Raw genomic sequence first — 24,932 nt, 5'->3', positions numbered from 1 at the left:
GTAAAAATTGAAAAGTATACATACTGAAAAAGATAAAGGAAATTTTTCATTACCAAAGATGCTATGAATATACATCTAGGAAATTAGAGAGAATCAGTCAAAAAATTCTTACAAAAGAAAACCAGTAAGAAAACTCAATAAATTGGTTGGTTAAAATTTTAAGAGGCCATAACATTGATGACCTTTCTGAGTCCATAATTTTTAAATTTGGTTCAGGATCTAAATAACAAAAATGACATTTTTCAACTGGGTAATAGCATTCTTAAATCTCATTTAATCTATACATCTCCTCTCCAATACATTTCATTCTCTTGAAATTTTTAAAATACTCTGTAGCAATTGTAAACTGCTTATGTCATCAAAGTGTTATTTAATATGTTCCTCTGCATCTTTGTTTCCTCTAAATAAATAGTTGGGCCTAGAGGTTTAACTTGACTCAGTTTTGATATTTTTGAGAGAGTAAAAATACCTCATATTTACAGGTAGTGTTGTATTCTTCCATCAAGGCATGCATAAGGTCTAGTTATCTCTCTTTTTGTGATACCAGCATGCATTGAAAAACAATGCTTATGTCCTCTAATAATTCATTGAGTGTGGCAAAATAAGCCAGTTTTATTATTCTTTTCTTCATGTATTACCTGGAGTGCTTCTATAAATAAAAACTTCCCCCCAATTTCTATTTATCCACTGGTATACTTTTAATAGAAAAAGTAAACAAATATTTTATACTTTCCCATTAATTTACCTGTTTTCAAAAAAATAATTTAGTTCACTAGCATCCTCTCAAATTGACCAATTTATTTTCTTTCACTTACATATGATAACATTACTTTTACAAACTCTAATGGATTGAGTGCATAATTCTTTTTTTTTTTTAATTCACATCTTTATTGGAGTATAATTGCTTTACAATGGTGTGTTAGTTTCTGCTGTATAAAATGAATCAGCTATATATATACATATATCCCCATATCCCCCCCCCCCTCTTGCGTCTCCCTCCCACCCTCCCTATCCCACCACCTCTAGGTGGACACAAAGCACCACTCCCTGTTCTATGCAGCTGCTTCCCACTAGCTAGCTATTTTACGTTTGGTAGTGTACATACATCTATGCCACTCTATCACTTCGTCCCAGCTTAAACTTCTCCATGCCCATGTCCTCAAGTTCATTCTCTACGTCTGTGTCTTTATTCCTGTCCTGCCCCTAAGTTCTTCAGAACTATTTTTTTTTTTTTGGATTCCATATATATGTTTTAGCATACAGTATTAGTTTTTTCCTTTCTGACTTACTTCACTCTGTATGACAGTCTCTAGGTCCATCCACCTCACTACAAATAACTCAAATTTCATTTCTGTTTATGGCTGAGTAATACTCCATTGTATATGTGTGCCACAACTCCTTTATTCATTCATTTGTCGGTGAACATTTAGGTTGCTTCCATGTCCTGGCTATTGTAAATAGAGCTGCAATGAACATTGTGGTACATGACTCTTTTTGAATTATGGTTTTCTCAGGGTATATGCCCAGTAGTGGGAGTGCTGGGTCATATGGTAGTTCTATTTTTGGTTTTTTAAGGAACCTCCATACTGTTCTCCATAGTGGCTATATCAATTAACATTCCTACCAACAGTGGAAGAGGGTTCCCTTTTCTCCACACCCTCTCCAGCATTTATTGTTTGTAGATTTTTTGATGATGGCCATTCTGACTGGTGTGAGGTGATACCACATTGTAGTTTTGATTTGCATTTCTCTAATGATTAGTGATGTTGAGCATCCTTTCATGTGTTTGTTGGCAATCTGTATATTCTTTGGAGAAATGTCTATTTAGGTCTTCTGCCCATTTTTGGATTGGGTTCTTGGTTTTTTGGAGATTGTGCTGCATGAGCTGCTTGTAAATTTTGGAGATTAATCCTTTGTCAGTTGCTTTGTTTGCAAATATTTTCTCCCATTCTGAGAGTTGTCTTTTTGTCTTGTTTATGGTTTCCTTTGCTGTGCAAAAGCTTTTAAGTTCCATTAGGTCCCATTTGCTTATTTATGTTTTTATTTCCCTTTCACTAGGAGGTGGGTCAAAAAGGATCTTGCTGTGATTTATGTCACAGAGTGTTCTGCCTGTATTTTCCTCTAAGAGTTTTATAGTGTCTGACCTTACATTTGGGTCTTTAATCCATTTTGAGTTTATTTTTGTGTATGGTGTTAGGGAGTGTTCTACTTTCATTCTTTTATTTGTAGCTGTCCAGTTTGCCCAGCACCACTTATTGAAGAGGCTGTCTTTTCTCCATTGCATACTCTTGTCTCCTTCATCAAAGATAAGGTGACCATATGTGCATGGGTTTATCTCTGGGCTTTCTATCCTGTTCCATTGATCTATATTTCTGTTTTTGTGCCAGTACCATACTGTCTTAATTACTGTAGCTTTGTAGTATAATGTGAAGTCTGGGAAGCTGATTCCTCCAGCTCTGTTTTTCATTCTCAAGATTGCTTTTGCTATTTGGGGTGTTTTGTGTTTCCATACAAATTGTGAAATTTTTTGTCCTAGTTCTGTGAAAGATTCCATTGGAAGTTTGATAGGGATTGCATTGAATCTGTAGATTGCTTTGTGTAGTATAGTCATTTTCACAATGTTGATTCTTCCAATCCAAGAACATGGTATGTCTCTCCATTTGTTTGTACCATCTTTAATTTCTTTCAACAGTGTCATAGTTTTCTGCATACAGGTCTTTTGTCTCCTTAGAGAGGTTTATTCCTAGGTATTTTATTCTTTTTGTTGTAACGGTAAATGGGAATGTTTCCTTAATTTCTCTTTCAGATTTTTCATCACTAGTGTATAGGAATGCAAGAGATTTCTGTGCATTAATTTTGTATCCTGCTACTTTACCAAATTCATTGATTAGCTCTAGTAGTTTTCTGGTAGCATCTTTAGGATTCTCTATGTATAGTATTGTGTCATCTACAAACAGTGACAGTTTTACTTCTTCTTTTCTGATTTGGAATCCTTTTATTTCTTTTTCTTCTCTGATTGCTGTGGCTAAAACTTCCAAAACTATGTTGAATAATAGTGGTGAGAGTGGGCAACCTTGTCTTTTTCCTGATTTTAGTGGAAATGGTTTCAGTTTTTCACCATTGAGAATGATGTTGGTTGTGGGTTTGTCATATATGGCCTTTATTATGTTGAGTTAAGTTCCCTTTATGCCCACTTTCTGGAGGGTTTTTATCATAAATCGATGTTGAGTTTTGTCAAAAGCTTTTTCTGCATCTATTGAGATGTTCATATGGTTTTTATCCTTCAATTTGTTCATATGGTGTATCACATTGATTGATTTGCGTATATCGAAGTTTCTTACATTCCTGGGATAAACCCAACTTGAACATGTTGTACGACCCTTTTAATGTGCTGTTGGATTCTGTTTGCTAGTATTTTGTTGAGGATTTTTGCATCTATGTTCATCAGTGATATTGGCCTGTAATTTTCTTTTTTTGTGACATCTTTGCCTGGTTTTGGTATCAGGGTGATGGTGGCCTCGTAGAATGAGTTTGGGAGTGTTCCTCCCTCTGCTTTATTTTGGAAGAGTTTGAGAGGATAGGTGTTAGCTCTTCTCTAAATGTTTGATAGAATTCCCCTGTAAGCCATCTGGTCCTGGGTTTTTCTGTGTTTGTTGGAAGATCTTTAATCACAGTTTCAATTTCAGTGTTTGTGATTGGTCTTTCATATTTTCTATTTCTTCCTGGTTTAGTCTTGGAAGGTGGTGCTTTTCTAAGAATTTGACCATTTCTTCCAGGTTGTCCATTTTATTGGCATATAGTTGCTTGTAGTAATCTCTCATGATCCTTTGTATTTCTGCTGTGTCAGCTGTTACTTCTCCTTTTTCATTTCTAATTCTGTTGATTTGAGTCTTCTCCCTTTTTTTCTTGATGAGTCTGGCTAATGGTGTATCAATTTTATTTATCTTCTCAAAGGACCAGCTTTTAGTTTTATTGATCTTTGATATCATTTCCTTCATTTCTTTTTCATTTATTTCTGATTTGATCTTTATGATTTCTTTCCTTCTGCTAACTTTGAATTTTTTTGTTCTTCTTTCTCTAATTGCTTTAGGTGTAAGGCTAGGTTGTTTATTTGAGATATTTCTTGTTTATTGAGGTAGGATTCTATGGCTATAAACTTCCCTCTTAGAACTGCTTTTCTGCATCCCATAGGTTTTGGGTCATCATGTTTTCATTGTAATTTGTTTCTAGGCATTTTTTTATTTCTTCAGTGATCTCTTGGTTATTTAGTAGCATATTGTTTAGCCTCTATGTGTTTGTATTTTTTACAGTTTTTTTTTTCCTGTAACTGATATCTAGTCTCATAGTGTTGTGGTTGGAAAAGATACTTGATACAATTTCAATTTTCTTAAATTTACCAAGGCTTGATTTGTGACCCAAGATATGATCTATCCTGGAGAATGTTCCATGAACACTTGAAAAGAAAGTGTATTCTTTTGGTTTTGGATGGAATGTCCTATAAATATCAATTAAGTCCATCTTGTTTAATGTATCATTTAAAGCTTGTGTTTCCTTATTTACTTTCATTTTGGATGATCTTTCCATTGGTGAAAGTGGGGTGTTAAAGTCCCCTACTATGATTGTGTTACTGTTGATTTCCCTTTTTTTGGCTGTTAGCATTTGCCTTATGTATTGAGGTGCTCCTATGTTAGGTGCATAAATATTTACAATTTTCTATCTTCTTGGATTGATCCCTTGATCATTATGTAGTATCCTTCTTTTTGTCTTGTAATAGTGTTTATTTTAAAGTCTATTTTGTCTGAGATGAGAATTGCTACCCCAGCTTTCTTTTTATTTCCATTTGCATGGAATATCTTTTTCCATTCCCTCATGTTCAGGCTGTATGTGTCCACAGGTCTGAAGTGGGTCTCTTTTAGGCAGCATACATGGGTCTTGTTTTTGTATCCATTCAGCCAGTCTATGTCTTTTGGTTGGAGCATTTAATCCATTTACATTTAAGGTCGTTATCGATATGTGTGTTCCTATTACGATTTTCTTAATTGTTTTGGGTTTGTTATTGTAGGTCTTTTCCTTCTCTTGTGTTTCCTGCCTAGAGAAGTTTATTTAACATTTGTTGTAAAGCTGGTTTGGTGGTGCTGAATACTCTTAGCTTTTGCTTGTCTTTAAAGGTTTTAATTTCTCCGTCAAATCTGAATTAGGTCTTTACTGGGTAGAGTAGTCTTGGTTGTAGGTTTTTCCCTTTCATCACTTTAACTACGTCCTGCCACTTACTTCTGGCTTGCAGAAGTTCTGCTGAAAGATCAGCTGTTAACCATATGGGGATTCCCTTGTATGTTATTTATTGCTTTTCCCTTGCTGCATTTAATATTTTTTCTTTGTATTTAATTTTTGATAGTTTGATTAATATGTGCCTTGGAGTGTTTCTCCATGGATTTATCCTTTATGGGACTCTCTGCGCTTCCTGGACTTCATTAATTATTTCCTTTCCCATATTAGGGAAGTTTTCAACTATAATCTCTTCAAATATTTTCTCACTCTTTTTTTCTCTTCTTCTTCTGGGACCCCTATAATTCGAATGTTGGTGCATTTAATATCTCAGAGGTCTGTGAGACTGTCCTCAATTCTTTTCATTCTTTTTTCTGTATTCTTCTCTGCAGTAGTTATTTCCACTATTTTATCTTCCAGGTCACTTATCCGTTCTTCTGCCTCAGTTATTTTGCTATTGATTCCATCTAGAGAATTTCTAATTTCATTTATTGTGTTGTTCATCATTGTTTGTTTGATCTTTAGTTTTTCTAGGTCTTTGTTAAACGTTTCTTCTATTTTCTCCATTCTATTTCCAAGATTTTGGATCATCTTTACTATCATTAGTCTTAATTCTTTTTCAGGTAGACTACCTATTTCCTCTTCATTTGTTTGGTCTGGTGGGTTTTTGTTTTGCTCCTTCATCTGCTGTGTATTTCCCTTTCTTCTCATTTTGCTTAACTTACTGTTTTTGGGGTCTCCTTTTCGCAGGCTGCAGGTTCGTAGTTCCTGTTGTTTTTGGTGTCTGCCCCCAGTCAGTAAGTTTGGTTCAGTGGGTTGTGTAGGCTTCCTGGTGGAGGGGACTGGTCCCTGTGTTCTGGTGGATGAGGCTGCATCTTGTCTTTCTGGTGGGCAGGACCACGTCCAGTGCTGTGTTTTAGGGCTTCTGTGACCTTATTATGATTTTAGTCAGACTCTCTGCTAATGGGTGGGGTTGTTTTCCTGTCTTGGTGGCTCTTTGGCATAGGGTGTCCAGCACTGTAGCTTGCTGGTTGTTGAGTGGAGTTGCGTCTTAGCATTGAGATGGAGATCTGTGGGAAAGCTTTCACCGTTTGATATTATGTGGGGCCGGGAGGTCTCTGGTGCACCAATGTCCTGAACTCGGCTCTCCCACCTCAGAGGCTCAGGCCTGACACCTTGCCAGAGCAGCAAGACCCTATCAGCTACACGGCTGAGATGAAGAGGGAGAATCAAAAAAAAAAAAAAAGAAAGAAAGAAAGAAAGGAAGGAAGGAAGGAAGGAAGGAAGAAAGAAAGAAAGAAAGAAAGAAAGAAAGAAAGAAAGGAAAAGAAAAGGAAAGTTCTTAAAATAAAAAATTAAAAATTAAAAAGTAATAAAAAAAAGAAAGAAGAGAGCAACCAAACCAAAAATATAAACAAATCCACCAATGAGAAGGTGCTAAAAACTGTACTAAAACAAACAAACAAACAAAAAACAAGCAGAGAGAACCGTAGGACAAATTGTAAAAGCAAAGCTATACAGACAAAATGACACAAAGAAGCATACACATACACACTCACAGAAAGAGAAAAAGGAAAAATATATATATAAAAAAAAGGAAGAGAGCAACCAAATCAATAAACAAATCTACCAATGATAATAACCTCTAAATACTCAATGAAGATAAACATTAAATCCGAAACAAATTAGTTGCAGAAAACAAACCCCAAGTCTACAGTTGCTCCCAAAGTCCACCTCTTCAATTTGGGGATGATTCGTTGTCTATTCAGGTATTCCACTAATGCAGGGTACATCAAGTTGATTATGGAGATTTAATTTGCGGCTCCTTAGGCTGCAGGGAGAAATTTCCCTTTCTCTTCTCTGTTCACACAGCCTCTGCTGTTCAGCTTTGGATTTGGCCCTGCCTCTGCTTGTAGGTCGCCTGAGAGCATCTTTTTCCCACTCAGACAGGACAGGGTTAAAGTTCCAGCTGATTATGGGACTCTCGCTCACTCAGGCACAGGGGAGGGATGGGTATGGAATGCAGGGCAAGCCTGAGGTGGCAGAGACCAGCGTCTCTGCAACAGCCTGAGGCATGGCGTGTGTTCTCACGGGGAAGTTGTCCCTGGATCACGGGACCTTGGCAGTGGCAGGCTGCACAGACTCCCGGGAGGGGAGGTGTGGATAGTGAACTGTGCTTGCACACAGGCTTCTTGTTGGCTGTAGCAGCAGCCTTAGTGTCTCATGCCCATCTCTGGTGTCCACGCTGATATCTGCAGCTCGTGCCCGTCTCTGGAGCTCGTTTAAGTGGTGCTCTGAATCCCCTCTCCTTGAGCACCCTGAAACAATGATCTCTTGCCTCTTATGCAGGTCCAGACTTTTTCCTGGACTCCCTCCTGGCTAGCTGTGGCACACTAGCCCCCTTCACACTGTCTTCACGCAGCCAACCCCAATCCTCTCCCTGGGACCTGACCTCCAAAGCCTGAGCCCCAGCTCCCAGCCCCTACCCACCCCAGCAGGTGAGCAGGCAAGCCTCTCAGGCTGGTCAGTGCTGGTCGGCACTGATCCTCTATGCGGGAATCTCTCCACTTTGCCCTCTGCACCCCTGTTGCTGCACTCTCCTCCGTAGCTCCAAAGCTTCCCCCCGCCCATTCCTCATATCCACCGGCGAAGGGGCTTCCTAGTGTGTGGAAGCCTTTCCTCCTTCACAGCTCCCTCTCAGAGGGGCAGGTCCCATCCCTATTCCTTTGTCTCTGTTTTTTTCTATTTTCTTTTGCCCTACCCAGGTATGTGGGGTGTTTCTTGCCTTTTGGGAAGTCTGAGGACTTCTGCCAGCGTTCAGTTGGTGTTCTGTAGGTGTTGTTCCACATGTAGATGTATTTTTGATGTATTTGTGAGGAGGAAGGTGATCTCCACGTCTTACTCCTCCACCATCTTGAAGGTTCCCCCCATAATTCTTAATATGAGTTAACAGTTAAATTTTGATTTCATGTCCTTTTTTTTTTAATTTTAATGTATTGCATTTAATTGTCCACTATTATTTATTGAACCAAAGTATAACTTTATAAAAGCTTCATCAAAATAGATTATGAAATATATCAATGTTGAATATTTTCAAAAGTTTTCAAGATTTAATTACTAAAAATAATGTTGAGATGAAAATGATTTATCACAACTCTCTGTGGTCATTTTTCATGATTTTTTAAAGCATAAATTAGAGAAGAGTTTGTTTCTGAATCAAATAGTACAAGCAATCTGTGACAAATCCAGTATAAAAAAAACCCACATTTCCCTTAAGAAAGCATTTACCACTTTAAATTCTTAGCCATAGGGCTCAGGAATTCCATGTTTCCCAGTACCATGATCAATATATTATTGCTAATTATTGTAAAGTGACATGTATGAAAAATCATGTCAGATAGTTAATACAAACTTTGATTACTCAACTAGCTAACTTTTTCTCAGCCTTAGGATCTCAACTTTTATTTCTCTTCTTCCCTGAGTTGTATGAACACTCAAGACAAATAATGTACATATTCCAGTTATTACTAGAGAAAGTTTAAATTTTAAAGTTACAATTCTGTATCTAATTCCAACGTGTGGGATTCTGTTTTCCCACATCTCCAAGCAAGTCTCTGACGCCAGCACTACATCCTGCAATTCAACTCAATTCTCATACTATGTACAGAGAGATAGCATCAGATTTCACAGTCTAAGGACTCAGTTCCACAAGACTGCCCTCCACTTCAGATACCAATCATAAGTCTAGGTTGCCCTACCTGCACTTCTGACCATCTGGCTATAAACCAGAATTTCCTACAGCCCCCTTCTTGGGTTTGATTAATTTGCTAGAGCAGCTCACAGAACTCAGAAAACCAGTTTACTCACTAGATTACTAGTTTATTACAAAGGGTGTTAAAGAATAATGACTCAACAGCCAGATGAAGATATTTATAGATTAAGGTATAAGGAAAGGGTGCAGAACTTCTCCGAGGGCCTCTCTCCCTGTACCTCCATGTGTCCACCAACACTGAAGTTCTCAGAAGCCTGCCATTTGTGGTTTATTACATAGCCACGATTGATTAAATCATGGGCCACTGGTGACTGAACTCAACTCCAGCCCCTCTCCCCTCCCAAAATGTGGGGGTGGGAGGAGGGTGAAACTTAAAGTTCCAACTCTCTAAGCACATGGTTGGCTCCACTGGCAACCTGCCTCCATCCTTAGGTGCTTTGCAAAATCACCTCATTTAATTAACAAAAGACACCTTTATTGCTCTTTTCACAGGACATCCAAGGGCTTTAGAAGCTTTGTGCCTGAACTAAGGATGAAGAACAAATATATATATCCTATTATAAATCGCAATATTACATTAGCCAAGAATGTCTTTATGACACATTGTTACATGGCTTTTTTCAGTAATGTCCTGTGCTTCTTCATGAGTTTTGCCAGTGGAAAGGTAGCTATGGAGGAACCATGCCCAGATCAGATACAGGTGGAGATGCAAAAATAATAGAATGTTATTAATCAGAGTGGAAATAACTAGTTGGGCTAAAACATTAGGTGTTTAATTTTCTAAAGTGTATAAAGGGTATATGTCTTTCCCTAAATTTCTGTCTGCATACATCTCGTAATATAAAGTTCTTCTTGCATGGCTCACTACAGTTTTGTTCATGATAATGCCAGGCACTGGATAAAATCCACTGGTGCTGACACAAAGTGCTCAGTGCCGGAATATAGATAAAAGCTAGGGCAGATTGTCTCTTTCTACATATTCTAAACCCCTTGTAAGTAGTCATTCTCTAGCACATTTTATCAGTTATTGTCCAAGTAGAGAGCAGATGACGGAGTCAAATTAGATACTTAAAGAGTGTCTAATAAAAAGCCTGTTAGCAGAGGTGTAATGGAGTGTAAGGGAAACTAAGGAGAAATGGTGCAATATCCCAGGGCTCATGACAGCAGAGACCTACTAACAACATTTCCTAAACCTGAGGAGGTCTCCTTTTCTCAGTAATATGAATTAATAATTCTGAAACTAATTTCTATGTATTCTAGAATTGGACAAATACATAAATATATACTAAGGATAGCAGCAACCAGATTTCTGAGGGTTGGAGAAGGGAATTATATGGAAATGAGAAGACCAGAATTCTATGGTATTGGATTAAATTTGGAGTTATCAATATAAACTGATAGACCTTCCATAAGTCTGCCTGCTGAGAGACCTAGAAGCAGCACCAAAACAGCAATGAGCATACCTTGAACATTGAACAACTAGGAGGAACTAGACCTCCATGGAGAAATGGCTGATTCCAGGGCTGAGGCACTAAAAGTACAAGAAGAGTTTTGAATGTTGTGTTGAGCCTCAAAGTAAGAAAATACTCAAAGAATGGTGGGACATGTCAAGAAGACATGAAGGCTCGAGGGCTTGAAAGACCCTCAACACCCAAGATTCTGACAATCTGACTTGAAAATAAATATGATAGTAGCAGATTATAACCTCACTGGAAAAAAAAAATGTTTGAGTCCATACTGATAAATAAATGGGAAAGAAGGAAAAGGAAGAAATGACTACCATAAACTGAAGAAAGCCACACAGCAGGAACTGTGGCCTTTGGCACAGAGATGCAGTTCACCAGTGGTTACCCAGAAGGGAGAACCCTGGAAGGCAAAGAATTGTCTATCAGCCCTCTCTTCCACCCCTCTCTAAGTCTCCTGCAGGTGTCTCCCATTGATGGATCCTTACCAGAAGCTAGAGGTCATGGCAGCACATTGATGTAATCTATGCAGGTCAGATTCCTGGAAAATAGAAAACAGGATGACAAGATGGTTTGTGGACCTGCAGGAGCAAAAAGAAATGATCCAGCAAATTCTTTTTGACATGGTTGCCACAGAGGTTTTTCCAAAATAGACATTTAGTCATTTTTCTTTTCTTTTATTAAACAATTATTGCCAAAAAGACAGAACTTCATGAAAGTCAAAACTCTTCACAACTTGGTCCCAAACTTTTTTAGCTTTTCTCCACCACTGTCTTGCTCTATCTCATAAACCAAACTCCAATCTTATCAGACTATGTGATGTTTTTGAAGCCACTCACTCGTAGCACTGTGGCTTTACCTACCTTTGTCTTCCCTTGCTTGGAGCGCTGTTTTCTCACTTATTTAACACAAAATTTTCTACAAATTCTGAAAGGTCTGCGTCAAATATAACCTCATTTCTCTTCTTCCCAACCACCATTAAGCAAGTGAAGTTTTACTCCACTTTTATTAGGCAGAAGTAACTGATGAGAGATTTGTGCTTCAATAATACTTACTCCAAAATCAATTATCAACACATACCATGTAATATATCTTTTAATCTCTTTCCCAGGTGAACTGAGATCTTTGTATTTTGGCCATGTTCCTGATATAGAATTCAGTCACTCTATAAATAGTTGTTGAGATGAATATATGATGACTCAAATTATACAGAAATCTGATTTTCACACTATGCTTCATGAAACCCTACATTCAGTTACAATGTTTGAAGAGTAAATTCCTCAGATCACTACCTTCATCACCACAAAGCTAATTCAACCAAACCACCAGATCTTATGTTTATTTAATATGTAATATTTTTTGAACAAAAAATTCCACTGCTAAAACATATTGAAAAGGTACTAAGACATCACAGAACATTTTAAGAATATCTTGCATTTATATAACTGACATTGAAAATTACATATACATTTGGCCCTTGTATCCACAGTTGGTTGACTCTGTGGTTATGGAACCCACAGATATGGAGGGTGGATACCCAAATATGATTTCGTATATATATATATATATATATATATATATATATATATATATATATATGTATATATATACATATATACACACACACACACACATACAGATATATATATTTATATTATTTTCTATATAATGAATAATATATATAAAATGACTGGGTTTTTATGTCCCCCTTTTATAAATAAAGAACTGAAGAAGCAAAAAAGTTAAACAACTTGCTCAAGGTCATATATCTTGCAATGAGGCAGGACAGAATGTTCATGATGGATAGGATTTTCTTTAAAGGAGTTTATGAAAACAAAGGAGGAAATGCCAGTAGAGAGACAGGTTCTCTTAATAATGGCTATAATTCCCTGTGCTGTACAATATATTCTTTCTGTTCTATACATAGTAGTTTATATCTCTTAATTCCATACCCTTATCTTGCCCCCCACCGTCCATCCTTCTCCCAACTGATATCAACTCATTTTGAGGCAGGAGATAGATGGGCTCCAAGCTAGGCATTTACAACTGGCCTCCTGTTCACACTTCCTGGGGTGAGAAGATGGGCTCCAGGCCAGACATTCATTACCAGTCCCCTGTTTATATTTCCTGAAGCAAGAGACAAGCGGGCTCCAGGATTACATATTTATGACTGGACACTTGTCTGTATTTCAAGATGTGCACCTCGATATAAAAACCAGCAACAGAAATAGGGTAAATAACCAGATATTGGACATTTTTATGGCAGGGACAGATTGGGACTAAACCCTGTTAAAAGATCAAGAGATCATACATTTCCCACCCTTGGGACAAGGGAAACATTGCACATGCGCAGAAAGGCTCCTTGGCGGTCAAAAGGAGGGGGCACCACCCCATAATATGTGATGCTAAGGCCGTCCCATAGGCCTCTGGGCTGTAATCCATCTTGGAAAAAAGTTGCACACGCATGTTGGAGAGGGTCCTAAGGCAGGTCAGGTGTGGAAAAAGAAACCAGATAATTGGCCAAAGGTAAACAAAAACCCGGAAGAACTGCCCTATATAAGTGACTTAACGGCCTCTTTACTGCACGCCTCCTCATTAGGGAGGACGCCCACACCCTTTCTCTCCGGGTGTGCATCTCTGCCTTGCCTCTATCTTAACTAAACAAACTGTTTCTCTGTGTGCTCTCCCACTTGTTGTTGTGCTATGTCTCTGATAATAAACTTTGTACCTGTTTTTACAGTTTTGCCTCCGTGAGAAATGCATTTTTCACTGGGGACGAGAACCAGGGGGTGTGGTGGCCAGGATTCCTGGTTTTCATCCAGGCTACCCAGGTTCAAGTCCTGCACAGGGAATGAAGATCTTGTTTCACGCCACCACCCCCAGCTGCCTCTCTGAGATCAGTTTGTTTTCTATATCTGTGAGTCTGTTTCTGTTTTGCTATATACATTCTATTGTTTTATTTTTTAGATTCCACATATAAGTGATAACATACAGTATTTGTCTCTCTCTGTCTGACTTATATAATCATTATTTTGTAATAACGTTAAATGGAGTATAATCTATAAAAATACTGAATTACTATGTTGAACACCCAAAGCTAATATAATGCTGTAAATCAACTATACTTAAAAAAAAATTTACACAGGAAAAAAAAAAAAAAAAAAAAGAGCGAGAGACAGTCTCTCCTGGCAAAGGTCTTGGGAAAAAGCCAAACTTCCTGAATTTAAAATTGGAATGTCTACAACAAACCCCCTCTTCACACTAGAGAAGCATCAGCAAAAATTGCCAATTCTGCCTGTGAAAAGGGAGGACAATCTTCTCTTGACATGGCTTCTTTCCTTCTTTCAGGTTGAGTAAATGATCCTTTTCTGTACAAGGAATGTCATCATGTTAGCCTAAGGAGATTAATGCAAGTCCTAAATGAGAGTGATATGTTTCTTCCTCATTGACCAGGTCTGGCTGGGGAAATGAATTGCTGCCAATTTTTTGCACAAGAGAAATTGTTGCTCTTACTAGAATTACTCAGTTGAATCAGAGATTTGCTCTCATTAACTCCTCAGTGATTGCTACTATAAGAAGTGTTTGATTTTTGGCAACTTTTGTTGTAGGAAACAAAATCTCAAGCTGGTTCCAAGAGGAAGGAATTTAATTACAAATACCCACATGAAAGATGTGACTCTCTTGGACATTTAAGAACAGAAACATTGCAGGAGGAATTTGAACACCTGTAACCTGTAGGAGCATATAGACATGGGGTAGCTCTACAGGCACCTCAGTAGCAGAAGGAGTCACAGGGTTTCTGTTGAGTCACAGGGTTTCTGTTGAAGTAACTGGCCATGAACAAGAACACAGTTATACTTTGCATGTCTGTTTCTTTCCAGTCTGCTAATCACTCACGTTTTTAATATTTCTTAAATTAAATTCTCTAGACCTGCTGATCTAGAGTTGTGCTCCTTAAAATTTAATATGAATATGGATCATCTGGGAATCTTGGTAAAATGCAGATTGATTCAGGAGGTCTGGGATAGAGCCTGAGATTTTGCATTTCTAATTAATTACCTGGTGATGCCAAAGATGCTTGTTCACAGATCATGGTTTGGGTGCAAGGTAGAGAATCTTACCAAGTCAGGCAATAAGTGTGCTAGGCCAGTTTAAGGGCTTGACTGCCCTTAGGTCATGTGCCTATGATTTGTCCAATCACTTGGGACCAGGGTTTGGGGATAATTTCCTCATTGTATCAAATATACAGGGACTGTGAGAGGGGAAGTTCACCAAGGAAGGGACTGGGATTAGGCTGACACTCGAAATTATGCCTCCAACAAGCAGTTACTTTCCACTGAGTATTGATTTTAGTTCAGTAACTTTATCTACTGGTGAGTATCATCATAGAAGATCAAAAGAGAGTCAGACACTCAGAGCCTCCCTACTCACCATATTACCTCTTGCTTTAACTTTAAGATATGAAGAAGTGACCTCATTTTCCCATAGCCTACTTACAGCGGAGAGAATTGTACTCACTAGGAATTTCGTTAAAAACGTATCTCTCTTAAAAGCAACAACCTTGGGAATTGGCATGTATTATCAAAAGCTGTGGTCTCATAGATTTTTTCTACATGTTGTGGAAAAGTCTAGAAACTGGGATTTTTAATGCAAATTCTCTATCCTGAAAATGGAGTGATCATCCTAGAATACACCCTTCATCTAATCCCTGTCATTGATGATTCACCTCCAGAATAAAGACCAAGGTCTTCTGCTCTTTGGGGTTCTTCAGAATCTGATCTCAATTTATCTTTCTGTGTCATCTCCTACCACTTTGCCACATGTCATACCCTGTGTCATTCCTATGTCATAACCAATTATTACCTACCTCAGAGAACATCTGAGACTCTGTGATTTTACTGCAGCTCTTTTTACCTAAAATGTGGTTCCTTGTATATTTGTAATTCATATCTCTGCTCATCTTCTGATCATTCCACTCACAATTAGTTATATTATTTTCTTTGTTCCAACAGCCATCAGTAGGTACCCTAAAATAGCACTTAGTACAGTATATTTGTTTATGCATGTCTACTATGAAAATTATTTTAAATACTGTATCTTCATAGATGAGCAATATTTTATTGAATGAATGAAGAGAATGAAGGAATCAGCTGGTCTTCAGAAGGAGAGTTGGAGATGCAGTGGTTAGGGGCATCTGGGGAGGTGAAAATGGGGAAAAAACAAGCAAATAACAAGGTAAGCCATAGACAAGACACACACTACACACCCAGTGAATGGACTCATACAGATATTTCTGCCATTTGCTTCTCACTTGACTCTATGCTGGGACTGTTCATTATCAGCAAGTTAGAATGATTTTTAAATCCTAAATTCACAGCTGCTAGAATATTTACTTCTCCTAAATGAAACCACTCTTTTCATAATTCAGGATTCTGGTGCTACAGCAGCCACTGAATCGAAAGTCAACACCAAAAGGTGACCCATGGAAATGGCACGGAAAGTAAATCAAATATCAAATAAAGCCAATTCCTTCACTCTCCCCAGCTGATTACTGTTCTTTAGAAGATAAAATATTTAATCCATCCTAGAGCTATGGAATCCAGGGGCTTTTATTACTGAACAGCTTTATTGCAACAGGTTAGATGTGTTCATCTTAGCACTTTATAACTTTGCCTGGAAAACATTTATACTCATGAGGTCATTTGGCTAAGCTTTATTGGCTTAAATTTATCCCAGAGAAAAGAAATTTATTTTTCTTTGCAGAAGCAGCTCAGTGCTTTCCTGTTTTCTCATGCCATCCTTGATTTTAAGTGATTACAGTTTTAACCGTCTGATCCAGAGATTTTATATCTTGTGCCTCCTTTTTGCTCCAGAGGGCATGATGTGAATGCATTTACTATGTAACATGTAGTCTATTACTATAAAGAATGGTTTACTTTAGTCAGCTCAAAGAAATGCTAATAGACATTATGAGTTAATAGCAGGAAGAGAGAGAGAGAGAGAGAGAGAGAGATGTGTGTTGTGTTTCCATTTGGATGGTTTGTCTTTATTTCAGTAGACCCATCTCCTCTCCCCTGCAAAAATAGAAGAAAAGACAGAGAAAGTCACGGGAAGAGGAGAAGTGCCAGAGGGGGTAATACACTAGTCCACACTGGGGGCAAAGCAGCTATAGCAAGCCTACTTCTCCTCGTATCTCTCTGGTGGGTCGTGGCAACCTTTTCAAGCTTAAACTCCACGGTGATGTTAGAGGCAACGTTTCTAAAGGCCATGGAAATGCTTGATATCCACTTAAGTCAAACATATTGAGAGACCTCAGTAGCACTTTGCACACCACCACCTTCCACTGCATGTAGTCCTTTTGGCCCTGGGAACTATGCATGTACAGCTGCAAGTATTGGGCTGGCCAAAAAGTTCGTTCGGGTTTGTCCATAAGATGGTACCCTAACCCGAACGAACTTTTTGGCCAACCCAATATTTTTTGTTTGTTTGTTTAGCTCACACTGGCAGCTGTTTGCATCCAGGACCTTGCACATCTCCCAGTAGACTCCATGTGCTTGTGATCTTCATACTCCATGTAAAGTAGAGTGGGCACCACTTAGCCTCTCGAAATTCTTTTATCATTGCTTCCACTGCGCACCAGGTGAAGTGTGAGAGTCTCCACTAGTTCTTCTGGTTCTGACTGTTGCCAGAGGGAGAGGCTGGGGTCTTCCCACAGGGCAAATTCTGCTGGTTGTGTATATGTCAGAGCTGTTCAGCTTGGAAGGAATTTCCTGTCTGGGGCTCCACCACTGTGGGAAGCCACAGGGACATGCTGACGGGGCTGTGCCGAGGCACCTCGCCATTGCTGTCTGTGAGGCAGCACCCAGAGGCTTGGTTGGGCTGCACCAAGGCTGTCATGGGTTTCTACTGCAGGCGGGGCAAAGGCTGGGTCAATCGCAGCAGAAGCAGAAGCTGGTGGAGACCCCAGAACTTAGCCTGGTCAGGCTCTTTTCTTTCTGGCGGAAGCTGGCCCTCTCCAAAAATGGGGAATTTCTGTTCTGATTTCTGCTGGTGGAGAGGTCACTCTCTGTGTAGGGAACAGGAGTTATTTTCTTCTTTTCCAAGACAATCAGAGAGGTGGCAGGCAAGTTGACTGTGCTGCTAGCATTTTGTTCTGGTTCCTGGCCATCTGAAGGCTGCTGATTTTCTGCACTGCTACTCTGAGTATTCTGAGAATTAGAGATGGAAATGGCAGAACCAGCATTATTGCTGACACCCCACTGGTTGGGGTTGGCAGAGACTATTCTGTACCTTGTGAGATGGGAAAGGATTGCTGCTGTTGGTCAGATTAGATAAAGGCTGGGGCCTCAGGGAGATAGTATAGCCCTCCAATTCTGTGCTCTTGTGTCCCAGGAGCAGATGGGTGGCCATCACTCGAACTTCTGGCCCATCAGTGAGTACCTGATCTCTTCTTGTGTGAAACCTATTGACACCATCAACTCTGGGGGTCTTTGTAGTCAGAGAGTAGTTCCACATAAGGCTTTAGTTCATCTTTATGACCCAAATTTATCCATGAATCTTTCATAATTTGATCAAAAGTGCCTCTCTTGCTGGGAGTGCTTCTCTTGGTGGAACTGAGAATGAGAAATTTCTTGAGCACGTTTTCACACTCCATGGACAAGCAGAAGGGAATACTGTATATTTCACTCAGTAACTTCTCTCATGGCTCCTTGAGATCAGAAGGCAGGGATCAGATGACCCCTGCATATAGGATGACTCTCAGCCTCCACACCTCCCACATGGGTCTATCTTAAATTTTTCCCTGGAGTAGTTCTGGGGCAGCAAAATTACTGCCACAGAAGTTATGTAGCTGGTTGCCAAAGGTGAATTTGTTGCTGAAGCCAGAGTTTACAATCTTGATGTTCATGTCAGCAGCCGAGAGCAGGTTTTCTGCCTTTCAGTCTCTATAAACAACCCACTTCTGTTGGCAGCACTGCACAGCAGATACTTTCTGGTGGAATTTTCCTCAAGTCTCTTTTCCTTTCATGTGCCATGAGCTACTAGGCAATCAAACACATCTCTTCCACTAGTATATTCCATGATGAGGTAGAGTGTTTTCTCAGTCTTGAGATTAAATAGCTTTTCCTCTCTTGGTGAAAATAAACCCTGAATTTTCTGAAGTTTAATACTGAGATTCATACTCACTGTCAGTTCACTCTCATAAATACATAACTTGGAGTTATATAAAAACAGAGCCTAGAAATTTCAATATTTATCTTGAGGTGACAGATTTATAATCTACTTAAGAAAGTGCTTAATTTCCCTCTAGTTAATTGTATCCAATAGTTTTTAGGGGATTTGCGAGGTACACAAACAATCACCATTAGTGGTAGTGTAAACTGATGTAAATATCTTTCAGTGGGGATTTCACAGTATCTATGAAATTAAAACATGCATGTGCTTTTAACTTACAGTTCCATTTTTATAAATCTATTATATTTATATGGACACATATGGAAATGCTTATATGGACACAAAGATATGTGTGCAGGGGTGATCACAGCAGCATTATTTATAATAACAAAAAATATTTATAATGATGAAGAACATGAGCTAAGATGAATGTCCATCCATAGACAGATGACAAATTATCTATGGTACATTCATACTTTGCTTAATGGGTTCCTATCATTTTGCTCATCCAGATAACTTTTATCCTTGTGATATTTGTTTAGAGATGTGGAGAGACCATTATTGAAACCACACCCAGTTCCTGCTCCCAACAATGTGGTTTAAGATGGAAATTAGCATATTTTAATTTCTCTGTCCGTAGGCCAACAATTACCCAATGTTCCAGACTTGGGTAGTTGAACAAAGATGTGACAGTCATAATTCCCTGGACTTTTACATACAGTTGATTGAGCCGGAGATGGATACCTATCCCAAGCTGAATCAGTTAAAGTCATGCCATAGATTTTTTGAAGTGGAACTAAAAAAGAGAACCTGGGAATTTTTTGGTAGCCTCATTCCCCTTCCTGTAGAAATTATTAGCTTTGCAATGAGAGAGACAATCCAGGTGACAATATGCAAGAATCTGAGTTTAGAGAAGAGTGTACAAAATTTTCGTTTCAGGAAATATTGAGGCCCAACTCCACCTTCTGATACTATAGTTTAATTATTTAATCCTTCTTTGCAATTCATGAACCAATAATTTTTGTTTTGATGTTATATTGGTGAGTAAAAAGGCACATTTCATAACAACATGAATAATTTTTGTAAACCTTACACCTTATTTGTATATGAATCTAAAAATCATCATACAAGACACAGAGCAAAGTGTTGACAGTGATTTACCCTTGTAGTGGGCAACAAGAGAGGGAAACACTTTTGTTTTTACATTGTATACTTTTATACTGACTAGCATTTTAACAATTAACTCTATTAGTTTTATAGTTGAAATATAATTTAAAAATCCCATCAACTAAAAACTTCGAGGAAGAGTATATGAAGAAAAACAAACAAGTGCCTTGCACCACTCACTCTCGAATATTCTGATGCCGAGGGCACCTGCATTCACTGGTTTCACAGTGAAGCCAGTAGAGAATCGTAATTGCTTGTGATAGAAAGCCAAAGTTGCGGAGTGATTTCCCAACTCACAAATGCCTAATTTATGAACATCAGGCAGGTAAAGAGAAAGCTACTAGCCCAGGCTAACTTGCCAGGAGACAGCATAGCAGAGTGAGAAATGCTTCAGCTTTGCATTTTGAATTGTGACCCTCTGTTTACTAGCTAACCAAGTGAGTTATTTAGCCTTTCTGCACCTCTGTTCCTCAACAATAAAATGTGCTAACAGCGATTCTTAACTCATAAGATTGCTATGAAGTTTAGCAGAAATAGTGCATGACAAAACCTGGCACATACAATGCACTCTATGCAAATGTTAGCCATCCACGTTGTAGAAGGCAGCATGTCCTCTACGTGCTCAAGATTTCACTGCATCTTTGCATTTTTTCTCTAATGCAAAGCTTGGTGTCTGTTACCAGGTACAGACAGCAAATCCCTTGGAATAACGATTTTCCTGTCATGATGACAAATTTCGACATGTTAGAATCAATTTCTTCAGAATTAATTCTTGTCCCACATATCTGCACATCATTTGATTGGAGTAGAGCTACACTTACGTTTATTAAGTTCATCACAATAAAAGCAGAGAGCTTGTTTTACTTCATCTATGCCATTTCAAAAGTTCTAAGATTCATGGTTTTTTTTCACATAGTACAAATTCCTGAAGTCTGATATCCCTTCGAATCAATGGAGTGTTTCAATATGCACCATCCAGGCAGCAGGCCAGGAGCTACTTGGGTGGTATGGTGTTATTGCCTGAAATGGGCAGGCTTGGCCATAGCCATCCATTGTATCATGGCTCTATGTATTATTTACATTGCTAGTACTAGATGCGTTGAGTTTAGTGGCCTTTTAAAATGTCCTCAAAAATAATACACTATGACTAAGCAGTGAAACAGACGATATTGTATATTCAAAGACTTATAGAATAGAGCAGCATGATATATATTAGAACTCTATATCCAAATACATCTAAAATAAAATTTCTAGGGCTTCCCTGGTGGTGCAGTCGTTAAGAATCCACCTGCCAATGCCAGGGAACCAGGTTCGAGCCCTGGTCCAGGAAGATCCCACATGCCGTGGAGCAACTAAGCCCGCGCGCCACAACTACTGAGCCTGCACTCTAGAGCCCATGAGCCACAACTACTGAGCCCACAGGCCACAGCTACTGAAGCCCACATGCCTAGAGCCTGTGCTCCACAAGAGAAGCCACCGCAGTGAGAATCCCACGCACTGCAACAAAGAGTAGCCCCTGCTCGCCGCAACTAGAGAAAGCTCTCTCACAGCAATGAAGACACAAAACAGACAAAAATGAAAAAATAAATAAATAAATTTATATTAAAAAAATAAAAAAAAATTTCTACGTCAGAAAGTATTGTGTTGGAAGTTGACTGTACTTTATCTTCCTTTGTTGTTCATAAAATAATAACACTATGATAGATTTTAATTTAAATTCAAATAAATATACTAATCCACATCAAGAAATATGTGGGTTTCTTCACTCTCGGGGTTTCCCACTTTACTCTGGCCCACTGTCCTCCAGTGCAGTATCTACTGACTACAGGCTATATGCCAGGCCTATTGATGGGTACTGTTTTTCTTCCACCAGGGGTCAAAGCTTTTCCTACCGCATTCTATCCAAAACAAAGACCTTTCTCTGACAATCATTTGCACTGGCTGTACTTTCACTTCTAATCCCTATACTTTTGCTGCTATTATGAGCAAACAGATTCAGTGATTGAGCCGGAGTCTGCTTTTGATACAGAGGCCTTTACAAGTGGACCCTGCCACTGACACAGTTGATTCTTGATGAAAAATACATTTACTTGTAGAAAGGATACAACTTATTATGAACTGTAAAGTTCATCTAGTTCTCAGATATCTATTAAACTCACGATGTAGATGCAGTGCTAATGTTAAATCTCTAGTATTTGAGATAATATCAGTTTGGACACATATGGTCAAAGAAAACACACAGGAAAGAAATGAACAGTACTGCCCCTGGCTTCTGTCACTGAGAAAAGGAGAACACACAGGACCACTCAGAATTGCCATAGAATTTTGGTTGTACTAAGAATACAGATATGAGAGTCAGGAAATTTGGGTCATCAAGGAGGAAAGTGGGAGTTTTCAGGGAGAAACAGAGATTTTCTTATTGGAAAACCCAATATAATTGGAGAGGAAGCCAACAATTTCCAAGAGATAAATCTTAAAGATGCATGAAGCTCCTAGGAGATTCAACAGTGGCTCTGTCTTCCATACACAGAACTTTCCCAACTCAAAAAGCTCCCTGTGTATCTTTAACTCAGGGGTCACTTTTAGCAGTGGGAGACATTCACATTATGAAAAGTAGGTGCGTGGGGATGAGACACAGTGAAGGCATCACAGCCTTAAGCCACCATCTCATGTGTATTCGTTGATGTCATCTCTTTGAAGAAACTGTCATATGGGAACATTTGCTATTTAAAATGTTCTTTTTTTATTTCTGCCCCACTCTAACTTTTTCCCCAGTGTTGTTTAGTTGAATTTCCACAGTTAAATGCAACTGCACTATAATCCAATTAAGGCCGTATTTCTGAATCAGAATTCTCAGGATATCACGGGAAGGTTCACTGCATACCTTAATACCCTGGTAATTTTATTCCCTGCCACATCGGGGATTAATGAGGTATTTATGGATAAAACATTAGAATGTGCTATGCATGGTATTGAGTTTTTGAGGAAATATGATTTAAGTTTCAAAGAACTTATAACCAGGCTTTGTAACTGATGCTTTTTTAAAGTGAGTTCTAGCTGGGTAAGAACAGTACACTTGAGGAAGCTACCGTTAGCCTACCATCTTCACATTCAGATACATCTGAAAATGGATTCAAATTCTTGAATTTCTTATATTTAGGTCAGACCCTTGCTCTCACACTAAAATTTTGTCTTTCCTTCTTCCTATTTTTCCTATCACCCAATACCTAACAGAAAACTTTTGGAATATCTTTGACCATGCATGTAATAGATTTTCAAATTTTATTTGTTGATTAAACAAATAAATGCATGAGCAAGTGAATGCATGAGTGAATAAACAATGAATCAAAAAGTTGATTTTCTGACTTAATTTAAAATCTACTCTTAGTTCTAAGCATTGATGAGTAGAGTTCTAATGACACCATTGTGGTCGATAGGTGAAATCTTTCTCCCTTCATCTCTGAGATGCACAGTCACACCCTCCCCCTCAAGCTTCTAGGACCCTCCTTTTTTAAAGCTCTGTCTCCAGGAAATGACGAATCAAGCCACTCTCCTGATTCGCTGGTCCTTCCACCTTGTTTCACTGGCTTTTGGATAAACATGACTTAGCAGCTTTCCCTACAAAAAGAAGACTTGTTGAATGACTAAATCTGACTAAATCAATATCTTCTCCCTCCTACTCTCTTTCCTTTTTTGCTTTCCACACCCCCTATCCTTCATCTTTCTCCTAATTCCTCAATATGGTGTCTCATCCTGCTTCTGACTTTTCAACTATAACCTCATTATTTGCTTACTGATTAAATCATGCACTTCCTCAGCAACTTCTTCCTGAATTCTGTGGATGTCTTTTAGATCCTCCTAAATCTCTTCACCACATTTCAAAGTCTACTCCTGTATATATACTGTGTTACAAATGAACTTGAACTTATGCCATGAAAGAACAGTAAAGTTTTGCCATTCGTTTCACTGCTTGTTTTTATTCCACTGTTTTCACTTCGCTGGTGTAATGCCCAACTCTCAAGGAGAGGTCACTGCCATGGGAAAACCACTGGGCAGTTAATGTCCAACTCACACCAACTGGTCTCTGTACCTGAAGCCTAAAGTGTACATTCAGGGCATTAATTATATTCACAGTGTGCAACCAACCTCATTACAGGAAGTAACTGCTAAATGGGTACAGGGTTTCCATTTAGCATGAAAAAGAAGTTCTGGAGCTAGATAACAGTGAATGTGTTTTAGGCAAAAGTTTGTCTTGAAAAAGAGCAAGGTAAAGTGAGAATGGAGAGGCTTGAGATCTAATCCCGCACTTCCAAGAGTGAGATCTGCCCTTGTGTTTAAGACACCTCTCGAGGCTTAATTTCACGCTCTATAAAATGAGATAATAATATCAAAACTATAGGCTTGTGATGATAACACCAAATTATGTATGTGTACGTGTGTGTGTCACATCACAAAATAGGACATTTAATACGTATCAGTGTATTTCAACTACTGGTCTCTGAACCTGAAACCCTGTACTCATTTAGCTGTTACTTCCTATAATGAGGTTGGTTGCACACTGTGAATATAATTAATAACCTGAATGTACACTTCAAAATGAATAAAATGGTAAATTATCTGTTATTTGTATTTTACAATAAAAAACCACACACACACACACACACACACACACACACACACACACGTTTATAATCTTCCTCTTCCCAATGTTTTTCATAACTGCCTTTACTTAAAAGTTATGTCAATAATTACAGAGTCCAGGATAAAACAGCTAAGCTGGTTTTATTAATTTAAAATATTGTGTACTATTTTCTTTTTATTATTTCCATTTTTGCTTTACTTGGTTAAATATAGATTTTATGGCAGAGGGACAGAGATAGTATTATCACTTATCAAAAACTGCACTTCGGGCTTCCCTGGTGGCGCAGTGGTTGAGAATCTGCCTGCCAATGCAGGGGACACGGGTTCGAGCCCTGGTCTGGGAAGATCCCACATGCCACGGAGCAACTAGGCCCGTGAGCCACAACTACTGAGCCTGCGCGTCTGGAGCCTGTGCTCCGCAACAAGAGAGGCCATGACAGTGAGAGGCCCGC

At 38.7% G+C, this 24,932-nt stretch overlaps 1 pseudogene; it reads right to left on the bottom strand.

Moving 5' to 3' along the window:
- Nucleotides 1-16,604: 16,604 nt before the first annotated feature.
- LOC118882412 lies at nucleotides 16,605-18,678 on the bottom strand (annotated as a pseudogene).
- Between the last annotated feature and the right edge of the window lie 6,254 nt (nucleotides 18,679-24,932).

Source organism: Balaenoptera musculus, chromosome 16, assembly GCF_009873245.2.
Source record: "Balaenoptera musculus isolate JJ_BM4_2016_0621 chromosome 16, mBalMus1.pri.v3, whole genome shotgun sequence".
Classification (NCBI taxonomy): Eukaryota; Metazoa; Chordata; class Mammalia; order Artiodactyla; family Balaenopteridae; genus Balaenoptera; species Balaenoptera musculus.
Note: the sequence above shows the minus strand (reverse complement) of the source record. Positions and strands in the feature narration are given on the sequence as shown.